General features: G+C 42.8%; 1 long non-coding RNA gene across 1 annotated transcript; it reads left to right on the top strand.

Moving 5' to 3' along the window:
• The first annotated feature begins 250 nt into the window (after nucleotides 1-250).
• On the top strand, nucleotides 251-3,997 carry LOC117345057. The gene is made up of 3 exons (XR_004536333.1): nucleotides 251-340; nucleotides 636-704; nucleotides 3,077-3,997. It is a non-coding gene; the product is annotated as an uncharacterized LOC117345057 (long non-coding RNA).
• The last annotated feature ends 8,640 nt before the right edge of the window (nucleotides 3,998-12,637 follow it).

Consider the following 12,637-nt stretch of genomic DNA (forward strand, 5'->3'; position numbering starts at 1 on the left):
TAAAACTTTGTCCATCTTTCTATGTTTTATTGGCCTGATCATTTCTTGGATCAAAGTAGGTGAAAGTAATAGTACATGTATATGTACAATGTAATGCTGTCAAAATTTTGGCTTTATATAACAAAGTCTGGCAAAAAGGACAAAAAATGAATGATATGCTGTAGATAGATTAAAACTTCGAAATTCAAACAATATTATTCTGCATTATTTCCTTTTGTGTAGCTATAATGTGTGGAAATTTTCTTTCTAGTAGGACCAAAAAAGGTTCTCTGCAAAAGGAAAAGTACAAAGAAATGTGATCTAGACATTGAACAATACAATTCTGATCGGGAATTTAAAGGTAAACATTTACCTGTTACTCGCCAATACAACTTAGCTTATGCGATATATTGTGCAGCCTTCTTCACCAATTCATCAATTACTCAGAGAATTGAACATTAAGTAACTACTCAGCGAATTTCTTGAAGCTGACATATTTAAAATAATTATATGAGTTATGGTTAAAAGCTGGAAGTAAATTATAGAATTATTGAATTTAACAATTTTAGTTCATATGGGTTCCCTCTCAAACTTCAGTTGTGAATTATTCTAAAGAAATAATTGTCCGCTTATTTTTTTTTAATTTTTTTTTTCAGTACCCCGTGATGAATCCACAGATGTAGATGATTCTGAATCAGAAATGGAAACATCTAGACCTAGTAAATGTAAGTTGATATTACAATGAAAGTATGGCACATCTTAGAACTAAGATATTCTTGTTAGGGCCCCGCATCGAGAGATGCGGGTGCCCTATAGTAATCAGGTTGTCCGTCCGTCCGTCCGTCTGTCTGTCCGTCCGTCTGTCCGTTTTTTTTCTTCTGCACAAAAATGATTGAAGGAGATGAGGGATTTGTATCAAATTGGAACTGATGATTCCTCATGCATCCTAGATCAGATGTGTAGTATTTCATGCAAATCGAATTCAAAATGGCTGTTAGGCGGTCATATTGGATTTTAACATTAACATGAAAATACTGGATCTTTGTTGTTTTTAACTGTTCACTATTCGATTATGCAAAGTTGTCAAGAAATAAACCAAGAGTTAACTGACAGAATGATCAAACTCATAGTTCAAGGTCACAAGTTCAAAGGTCAACGGTCAAGGTCATCCTGGGTCGGCTTCAAAATGCCAGGTAATCGACCCTTTTGGATTTTAGCAGTCAAAACAATTTTGACATTTTCTTATCAATGAATGATCTTGATTTTGATATGCTTTTATATAAATTTGAAACATTAGTTATAGCAGATTGCAGGATTGTTTATTAGGGCCCCGCATCAAAGATGCAGTGCCCTATAGTAATCAGGTTGTCTGTCTGTCCGTCTGTCCGTTTTTTTCTTTTGTGCCAAATTATTGACAAGAGTTGGAGGATTTCGGTGAAAATTGGTACATAGTGGTATTTAGGGAAGCCAAACACAATGGTACCACTCACAAAATCGTCTGTTGCCATGGTAACAAATGGAGGTTTCTGATTGGTTGAAATTTCGATATTGTTCGATTTCGGTGAAAATTGGTACATAGTGGTATTTAGGGAAGCCAAACACAATGGTACCACTTATGAAACCGTCTGTTACCATGGTAACAAATGGAGGTTTCTGATTGGTTGAAATTTCGATATTGTTCGATTTCGGTGAAAATTGGTACATAGTGGTATTTAGGGAAGCCAAACACAATGATACCACTTACGAAACCGTCTGTTGCCATGGTAACAAATGGAGTTTTCTGATTGGTCAAAATTTAGTTATTGTTCGATTTTGGTGAGAGAATTGGTATATAGGGGTTTTGAGGGAACAATGGTTCACCTTTCCAAAACCTGTGTTGTCATGGGAATGAAACAGAGGCTTCTGATTGCGGCGAAAATTGGTACATACAGGTATTGAGGGAAGCCGATTTTCGATGATGTAACATTTTACATATTGACATAAAACCACAATACACACATACATATACAATACTATTGCAGTCTTCCATTAGCATAATTTATGACTTATGCAAAGTTGGTCACAATCAAACAAGATATCAACTGACCAAAGTTCAAAGTCAATGGGTCATATGTTAAGGTCGGATTGACATTTTTTAAATGGTATTAAAGATTTTGTTATGACATTATGAAGGTAAGTTGGTGTCAAGCGACCAAATTTTGAAGTTGATTGGGTCTAAATATAAAAAGTTTTAAAACAAAAAAAAGGTGAAAAAAGTACTGGTTTGGATTTCTTATACCTCAAATGACAAAAAAAGGACATTATTAAAATATTTTAAAAAATCCTTTTTTTCTCCCCTTTTCTTCACATTTGGTTTGTTTTGTTTTTCAGAAAACCCTCTCAAGTTTACCTTATTAGAATAACTGCATTGAGTTTATATCAGTTTGTGTGCTCCTTGATATTAGATTTGAAACAAATTTGAAAAGTGTAATGCTTGTAGAATTCTTTTAGCTAGCTTTTCCATACAATAATAATAAGCAGTATTGTCAGTGGCCCTATTAATGCTAACATTAATGAAACAATAGCAAAGGTTAATCAAAAACATATATCTAATAGTTTCATGTCAGTATATTACAATCAGTGTTTTTCCTGGGTATTTTTACAGTGCACAGTGTATTCCTAAAAACGAAAGTGGGAATTTTTTCATTGATTGTGAAAAGTCGTCATACAAATGTTATTTGGAATTTTCGAGTTGATTTTGGGAAAAAATCAGGCTAAAACGCATTGAGAATGGGGTCGTTTGGCGCACCCAGTTATATAGGCAGGAAAAACACTGACAATAATTATTACATTTACCCTGAAGGGTCAGACACATAGCGGGGCCCTTTCTGACGTGTCAGTGTTCTAGTCTTGATAGTCATCTTCATTTGAAGATTAGGAGTGCTCAATACAATAGTATAATTTACCTGATCAGCAAATTGTGTGAAATAAATGGATAACATGTCATCCCTGACAAAATTAATGAGCCAGCTTCTTGGTAAATGTCAAAGAAAAAAACCCCATTAAATTGATATTGCATCATGTAAAAAACAACAGGTAATCAATTTTTCTTCTTCAGCAAATCCACCTTTGAAAAAACAAAGAATGCAATGGAAACCAGAGCAACGCAATGCAATAGAAGATTTGATTTTGCCTGCTGTCATAAAACACAAGAAGCCACCAAGGAAGGATTTAGTTCTGAAAACCCAAAAGCAGTCAACTGTTTAAAAAATGTCCATTGGAAACAGATCAAATACAATGCTTGGGCAATGTTTCAACAGTATAAGAAAAAACAAAAAGAAATAACAGCAAAATTACTGAAACATTAGACACCATCATATGTATTATATATATGTGTTAATAGAGGAGAACAGAAGTGCCTTCTTCACCAGGTAGTCATGACTTACAAAATTGGACTTTGTAGATATTTATAACTCGACTCATGAAAGCTTTGTTTGCTTTTGTGATACGTCCATTAAAGTTCAGAGTATAATGCATCTGTCTATCTGTTCATCAGTTTTTTTAATTAAGTCACTGGATGATACTTGCATCATGTACACAGCTAGGAGCTGGTTTTTTTTTACTGCTGTGCAATCAGAAGATATCTGTTTTCTACTTCACTTGCCTCACACCTCATTTCATAGGTATTGAAAATAGGTACTTATGATGAACGCCTACCAAAATTGCCTGGGAATCAATGACAGGATGTCTTAGATAAACGTGTATATCAATTCTTGAAACATGTAAATATCATATTTTCAATTGGGGTGACTGTTTAGGATCATGGTCCTTTTGCTTTCAGAAACAATTACAGTGTAAAAGGAACATTGTACAATCGGTTTTGATTGATAATCTCTTAATTAAGTGCAAAATGTCTTCATGTTTCAGGTCAATTTCATGTGAACATTTTCAGGTCAAATTGACATCAAGACATTTTGCCTGTGTATTAAAGTCAGTTCACACAGGTGTCTGTTTTGACAAGAGCATTTGTCAAATTATATTTTTCATGTCATTTTCTTCAAAGAAAATAAAGAGAGCATCATGGTCAAAATGTACTATTTCTTTTGTTTTGTTTGAAGTGTTTATTGAAAAATTGCATATTTTGTATTCAAAACAATACTTGATGACATCAGGCAGAAATAAGAAAGAGATACGGTATTCTATTCGGCTGTCCAAAATTGTACGAGGGAGATATTGAGCTGTGGGGACATCCAAAATTGTACGAGGGAGATCTTGGGCTGTGGGGACATCGAAGATAGTACTGGGAGATATTGAGCTGAGGGGACATCTAAGATAGTACGTTGGAGTTATTGGGCTGTGGGGACATCCAAGATAGTACGTGGGAGATATTGGACTGTGGGGACATCCAAAATTGTACGAAGGAGATATTGGGCTGTGGGGACATCCAAGATAGTACGTGGGAGATATTGGGCTGGAGGGACATCCAAGATAGTATGTTGGAGATATTGGACTGTAGGGACATCCAAGATAGTGCGTTGAGATATTGGGCTGGAGGGACATCCAAGATAGTACGTGGGAGATATTGGACTGTAGGGACATCCAAGATAGTGCGTTGGAGATATTGGGCTGGAGGTACATCTAAGATAGTACATGGGAGATATTGGGCTGTAGGGACATCTAAGATAGAACGTTGGATATATTGGGCTGTGGGGACATCTAAGATAGTATGTTGGAGATATTGGGCTGTGGGGACATCTAAGATAGTACATTGGAGATATTGGGCTGTGGGGACATCCAAGATAGTGCGTTGGAGATATTGGGCTGTGGGGACATCCAAGATAGTACATGGGAGATATTGGACTATGGGGACATCTAAGATAGTACATGGGAGATATTGGGCTGTGGGGACATCCAAGATAGTAGGTGGGAGATATTGTGCTGGAGGGACATCTAAGATAGTACATGGGAGATATTGTGCTGGAGGGACATCTAAGATAGTGCGTTGGAGATATTGGGCTGTGGGGACATCTAAGATAGTACATGGGAGATATTGTGCTGGAGGGACATCTAAGATATTACATGGGAGATATTGTGCTGGAGGGACATCTAAGATAGTACATGGGAGATATTGTGCTGGAGGGACATCTAAGATAGTACGTTGGAGATATTGGGCTGTGTGGACATCGAAGATAGTACCTGGAGATATTGGGCTGTGGGGACATCCAAGATAGTACATGGGAGATATTGGGCTGTAGGGACATCTAAGATAGTATGTTGGAGATATTGGGCTGTGGGGACATCTAAGATAGTACCTGGAGATATTGGGCTGTGGGGACATCGAAGATAGTACGTGGGAGATATTGGGCCGTGGGGACATCTAAGATAGTATATGGGAGATATTGGGCTGTGGGGACATCTAAGATAGTATGTTGGATATATTGGGCTGTAGGGACATCTAAGATAGTACGTTGGAGATATTGGACTGTAGGGACATCGAAGATAGTATGTTGGATATATTGGGCTGTAGGGACATCTAAGATAGTACGTTGGAGATATTGGACTGTAGGGACATCGAAGATAAAGTGCGTTGGAGATATTGGGCTGTAGGGACATCTAAGATAGTATATGGGAGATATTGGGCTGTGGGGACATCTAAGATAGTATGTGTGAGATATTGGGCTGTGGGGACATCTAAGATAGTACATGGGAGATATTGGGCTGTGGGGACATCGAAGATAGTGCGTTGGAGATATTGGGCTGTAGGGACATCTAAGATAGTATATGGGAGATATTGGGCTGTGGGGACATCTAAGATAGTATATGTGAGATATTGGGCTGTGGGGACATCTAAGATAGTATATGGGAGATATTGGGCTGTGGGGACATCGAAGATAGTGCGTTGGAGATATTGGGCTGTGGGGACATCGAAGATAGTGCGTTGGAGATATTGGGCTGTAGGGACATCTAAGATAGTATATGGGAGATATTGGGCTGTGGGGACATCTAAGATAGTATGTGTGAGATATTGGGCTGTGGGGACATCTAAGATAGTACATGGGAGATATTGGGCTGTGGGGACATCGAAGAAAGTGCGTTGGAGATATTGGGCTGTAGGGACATCTAAGATAGTATATGGGAGATATTGGGCTGTGGGGACATCTAAGATAGTATGTGTGAGATATTGGGCTGTGGGGAAATCCAAGATAGTACGTGGGAGATATTGGGCTGGAGGGACATCCAAGATAGTATGTTGGAGATATTGGACTGTAGGGACATCCAAGATAGTGCATTGAGATATTGGGCTGTAGGGACATCCAAGATAGTACGTGGGAGATATTGGGCTGTAGGGACATCTAAGATAGTACTGGGAGATACTGGGCTGTGGGGACATCTAAGATAGTAAATGGGAGATATTGGGCGGTAGGGACATCTAAGATAGTACATGGGAGATATTGGGCTGTAGGGACATCTAAGATAGTATGTGTGAGATATTGGGCTGTGGGGACATCCAAGATAGTACGTGGGAGATATTGGGCTGGAGGGACATCCAAGATAGTATGTTGGAGATATTGGACTGTAGGGACATCCAAGATAGTGCGTTGAGATATTGGGCTGTAGGGACATCCAAGATAGTACGTTGGAGATATTGGGCTGGAGGGACATCCAAGATAGTACGTGGGAGATATTGGACTGTAGGGACATCCAAGATAGTATGTTGGAGATATTGGACCGTGGGGACATCCAAGATAGTACATGGGAGATATTGGGCTGTGGGGACATCGAAGATAGTGCGTTGGAGATATTGGGCTGTGGGGACATCCAAGATAGTACGAGGGAGATATTGGGCTGTGGGGACATCGAAGATAGTACATGGGAGATATTGGACCGTGGGGACATCCAAGATAGTACGTGGGAGATATTGGGCCGTGGGGACATCCAAAATAGTACATGGGAGATATTGGACCGTGGGGACATCCAAGATAGTACATGGGAGATATTGGACCGTGGGGACATCCAAGATAGTACATGGAAGATATTGGGCTGTGGGGACATCCAAGATAGTGCGTTGGAGATATTGGGCTGTGGGGACATCCAAGATAGTACGAGGGAGATATTGGGCTGTGGGGACATCAAAGATAGTACATGGGAGAAATTGGACTGTAGGGACATCCAAGATAGTGCGTTGGAGATATTGGGCTGTGGGGACATCTAAGATAGTACATGGGAGATATTGGGCTGTGGGGACATCCAAGATAGTACGAGGGAGATATTGGGCTGTGGGGACATCCAAGATAGTACGTGGGAGATATTGGACCGTGGGGACATCCAAGATAGTACATGGGAGATATTGGACCGTGGGGACATCGAAGATAGTACGTGGGAGAAATTGGACTGTAGGGACATCCAAGATAGTGCGTTGGAGATATTGGGCTGTGGGGACATCTAAGATAGTACATGGGAGATATTGGACTGTGGGGACATCTAAGATAGTACGTGGGAGAAATTGGACTATAGGGACATCCAAGATAGTGCGTTGGAGATATTGGGCTGGAGGGACATCCAAGATAGTATGTTGGAGATATTGGACTGTAGGGACATCCAAGATAGTGCGTTGAGATATTGGGCTGTGGGGACATCCAAGATAGTACGTGGGAGATATTGGACTGTGGGGACATCTAAGATAGTACGTAGGAGATATTGGACTGTGGGGACATCTAAGATAGTACATGGGAGATATTGGGCCGTGGGGACATCGAAGATAGTACCTGGAGATATTGGGCTGTGGGGACATCCAAGATAGTACGTGGGAGATATTGGGCTGTGGGGACATCCAAGATAGTACATGGGAGATATTGGGCTGTGGGGACATCCAAGATAGTACATGGAAGATATTGGGCTGTGGGGACATCCAAGATAGTACATGGGAGATATTGGACCGTGGGGACATCGAAGATAGTGCGTTGGAGATATTGGACTGTGGGGACATCCAAGATAGTACATGGGAGATATTGGGCTGTGGGGACATCCAAGATAGTACATGGAAGAAATTGGGCTGTGGGGACATCCAAGATAGTACATGGGAGATATTGGACCGTGGGGACATCGAAGATAGTACGTGGGAGATATTGGGCTGTGGGGACATCCAAGATAGTACATGGAAGATATTGGACTGTGGGGACATCCAAGATAGTACATGGGAGATATTGGGCTGTGGGGACATCCAAGATAGTACATGGGAGATATTGGACCGTGGGGACATCGAAGATAGTACGTGGGAGATATTGGGCTGTGGGGACATCCAAGATAGTACATGGAAGATATTGAGCTGTGGGGACATCGCAGATAGTACATGGGAGATATTGGACTGTGGGGACATCCAAGATAGTACGTGGGAGATATTGGGCTGTGGGGACATCCAAGAGAGTACATGGGAGATATTGGGCTGTGGGGACATCCAAGATAGTACATGGGAGATATTGGGCTGTGGGGACATCCAAGATAGTACATGGGAGATATTGGACCGTGGGGACATCCAAGATAGTACGTGGGAGATATTGGGCTGTGGGGACATCCAAGATAGTACATGGGAGATATTGGGCTGTGGGGACATCTAAGATAGTACGTGGGAGATATTGGACGGTGGGGACATCCAAGATAGTACGTGGGAGATATTGGGCTGTGGGGACATCTAAGATAGTATATGTGAGATATTGGGCTGTGGGGACATCTAAGATAGTATATGGGAGATATTGGGCTGTGGGGACATCGAAGATAGTGCGTTGGAGATATTGGGCTGTGGGGACATCGAAGATAGTGCGTTGGAGATATTGGGCTGTGGGGACATCCAAGATAGTACGAGGGAGATATTGGGCTGTGGGGACATCAAAGATAGTACATGGGAGAAATTGGACTGTAGGGACATCCAAGATAGTGCGTTGGAGATATTGGGCTGTGGGGACATCTAAGATAGTACATGGGAGATATTGGACTGTGGGGACATCTAAGATAGTACATGGGAGATATTGGACCGTGGGGACATCCAAGATAGTACATGGGAGATATTGGGCTGTGGGGACATCCAAGATAGTACGAGGGAGATATTGGGCTGTGGGGACATCCAAGATAGTACGAGGGAGATATTGGGCTGTGGGGACATCCAAGATAGTACGTGGGAGATATTGGACCGTGGGGACATCCAAGATAGTACATGGGAGATATTGGACCGTGGGAACATCCAAGATAGTACGTGGGAGAAATTGGACTGTAGGGACATCCAAGATAGTGCGTTGGAGATATTGGGCTGGAGGGACATCCAAGATAGTATGTTGGAGATATTGGACTGTAGGGACATCCAAGATAGTACGTGGGAGAAATTGGACTATAGGGACATCCAAGATAGTGCGTTGGAGATATTGGGCTGGAGGGACATCCAAGATAGTATGTTGGAGATATTGGACTGTAGGGACATCCAAGATAGTGCGTTGAGATATTGGGCTGTGGGGACATCCAAGATAGTACGTGGGAGATATTGGACTGTGGGGACATCTAAGATAGTACGTAGGAGATATTGGACTGTGGGGACATCTAAGATAGTACATGGGAGATATTGGGCCGTGGGGACATCGAAGATAGTACCTGGAGATATTGGGCTGTGGGGACATCCAAGATAGTACGTGGGAGATATTGGGCTGTGGGGACATCCAAGATAGTACATGGGAGATATTGGGCTGTGGGGACATCCAAGATAGTACATGGAAGATATTGGGCTGTGGGGACATCCAAGATAGTACATGGGAGATATTGGACCGTGGGGACATCGAAGATAGTGCGTTGGAGATATTGGACTGTGGGGACATCCAAGATAGTACATGGGAGATATTGGGCTGTGGGGACATCCAAGATAGTACATGGAAGAAATTGGGCTGTGGGGACATCCAAGATAGTACATGGGAGATATTGGACCGTGGGGACATCGAAGATAGTACGTGGGAGATATTGGGCTGTGGGGACATCCAAGATAGTACATGGAAGATATTGGACTGTGGGGACATCCAAGATAGTACATGGGAGATATTGGGCTGTGGGGACATCCAAGATAGTACATGGGAGATATTGGACCGTGGGGACATCGAAGATAGTACGTGGGAGATATTGGGCTGTGGGGACATCCAAGATAGTACATGGAAGATATTGGGCTGTGGGGACATCGCAGATAGTACATGGGAGATATTGGACTGTGGGGACATCCAAGATAGTACGTGGGAGATATTGGGCTGTGGGGACATCCAAGAGAGTACATGGGAGATATTGGGCTGTGGGGACATCCAAGATAGTACATGGGAGATATTGGGCTGTGGGGACATCCAAGATAGTACATGGGAGATATTGGACCGTGGGGACATCCAAGATAGTACGTGGGAGATATTGGGCTGTGGGGACATCCAAGATAGTAAATGGGAGATATTGGACCGTGGGGACATCCAAGATAGTACATGGGAGATATTGGACCGTGGGGACATCGAAGATAGCACGTGGGAGATATTGGGCTGTGGGGACATCCAAGATAGTACATGGGAGATATTGGGCTGTGGGGACATCCAAGATAGTACGTGGGAGATATTGGGCTGTGGGGACATCTAAGATAGTATATGGGAGATATTGGGCTGTGGGGACATCTAAGATAGTATATGGGAGATATTGGGCTGTGGGGACATCGAAGATAGTGCGTTGGAGATATTGGGATGTGGGGACATCGAAGATAGTGCGTTGGAGATATTGGGCTGTGGGGACATCTAAGATAGTATGTGTGAGATATTGGGCTGTGGGGACATCTAAGATAGTACATGGGAGATATTGGGCTGTGGGGACATCGAAGATAGTGCGTTGGAGATATTGGGCTGTAGGGACATCTAAGATAGTATATGGGAGATATTGGGCTGCGGGGACATCTAAGATAGTATGTGTGAGATATTGGGCTGTGGGGAAATCCAAGATAGTACGTGGGAGATATTGGGCTGGAGGGACATCCAAGATAGTATGTTGGAGATATTGGACTGTAGGGACATCCAAGATAGTGCGTTGAGATATTGGGCTGTAGGGACATCCAAGATAGTACGTGGGAGATATTGGGCTGTAGGGACATCTAAGATAGTACTGGGAGATACTGGGTTGTGGGGACATCTAAGATAGTACATGGGAGATATTGGGCGGTAGGGACATCTAAGATAGTACATGGGAGATATTGGGCTGTAGGGACATCTAAGATAGTATGTGTGAGATATTGGGCTGTGGGGACATCCAAGATAGTACGTGGGAGATATTGGGCTGGAGGAACATCCAAGATAGTATGTTGGAGATATTGGACTGTAGGGACATCCAAGATAGTGCGTTGAGATATTGGGCTGTAGGGACATCCAAGATAGTACGTTGGAGATATTGGGCTGGAGGGACATCCAAGATAGTACGTGGGAGATATTGGACTGTAGGGACATCCAAGATAGTATGTTGGAGATATTGGACTGTAGGGACATCTAAGATAGTACATGGGAGATATTGGACCGTGGGGACATCCAAGATAGTACATGGGAGATATTGGGCTGTGGGGACATCGAAGATAGTGCGTTGGAGATATTGGGCTGTGGGGACATCCAAGATAGTACGAGGGAGATATTGGGCTGTGGGGACATCGAAGATAGTACATGGGAGATATTGGACCGTGGGGACATCCAAGATAGTACGTGGGAGATATTGGGCCGTGGGGACATCCAAAATAGTACATGGGAGATATTGGACCGTGGGGACATCCAAGATAGTACATGGGAGATATTGGACCGTGGGGACATCCAAGATAGTACATGGAAGATATTGGGCTGTGGGGACATCCAAGATAGTGCGTTGGAGATATTGGGCTGTGGGGACATCCAAGATAGTACGAGGGAGATATTGGGCTGTGGGGACATCAAAGATAGTACATGGGAGAAATTGGACTGTAGGGACATCCAAGATAGTGCGTTGAAGATATTGGGCTGTGGGGACATCTAAGATAGTACATGGGAGATATTGGACTGTGGGGACATCTAAGATAGTACATGGGAGATATTGGACCGTGGGGACATCCAAGATAGTACATGGGAGATATTGGGCTGTGGGTACATCCAAGATAGTACGAGGGAGATATTGGGCTGTGGGGACATCCAAGATAGTACGAGGGAGATATTGGGCTGTGGGGACATCCAAGATAGTACGTGCGAGATATTGGACCGTGGGGACATCCAAGATAGTACATGGGAGATATTGGACCGTGGGGACATCGAAGATAGTACGTGGGAGAAATTGGACTGTAGGGACATCCAAGATAGTGCGTTGGAGATATTGGGCTGTGGGGACATCTAAGATAGTACATGGGAGATATTGGACTGTGGGGGACATCTAAGATAGTACGTGGGAGAAATTGGACTGTAGGGACATCCAAGATAGTGCGTTGGAGATATTGGGCTGGAGGGACATCCAAGATAGTATGTTGGAGATATTGGACTGTAGGGACATCCAAGATAGTGCGTTGAGATATTGGGCTGTGGGGACATCCAAGATAGTACGTGGGAGATATTGGACTGTGGGGACATCTAAGATAGTACGTTGGAGATATTGGACTGTGGGGACATCTAAGATAGTACATGGG

Source organism: Pecten maximus, chromosome 16 (assembly GCF_902652985.1).
Source record: "Pecten maximus chromosome 16, xPecMax1.1, whole genome shotgun sequence".
NCBI lineage: Eukaryota > Metazoa > Mollusca > Bivalvia > Pectinida > Pectinidae > Pecten > Pecten maximus.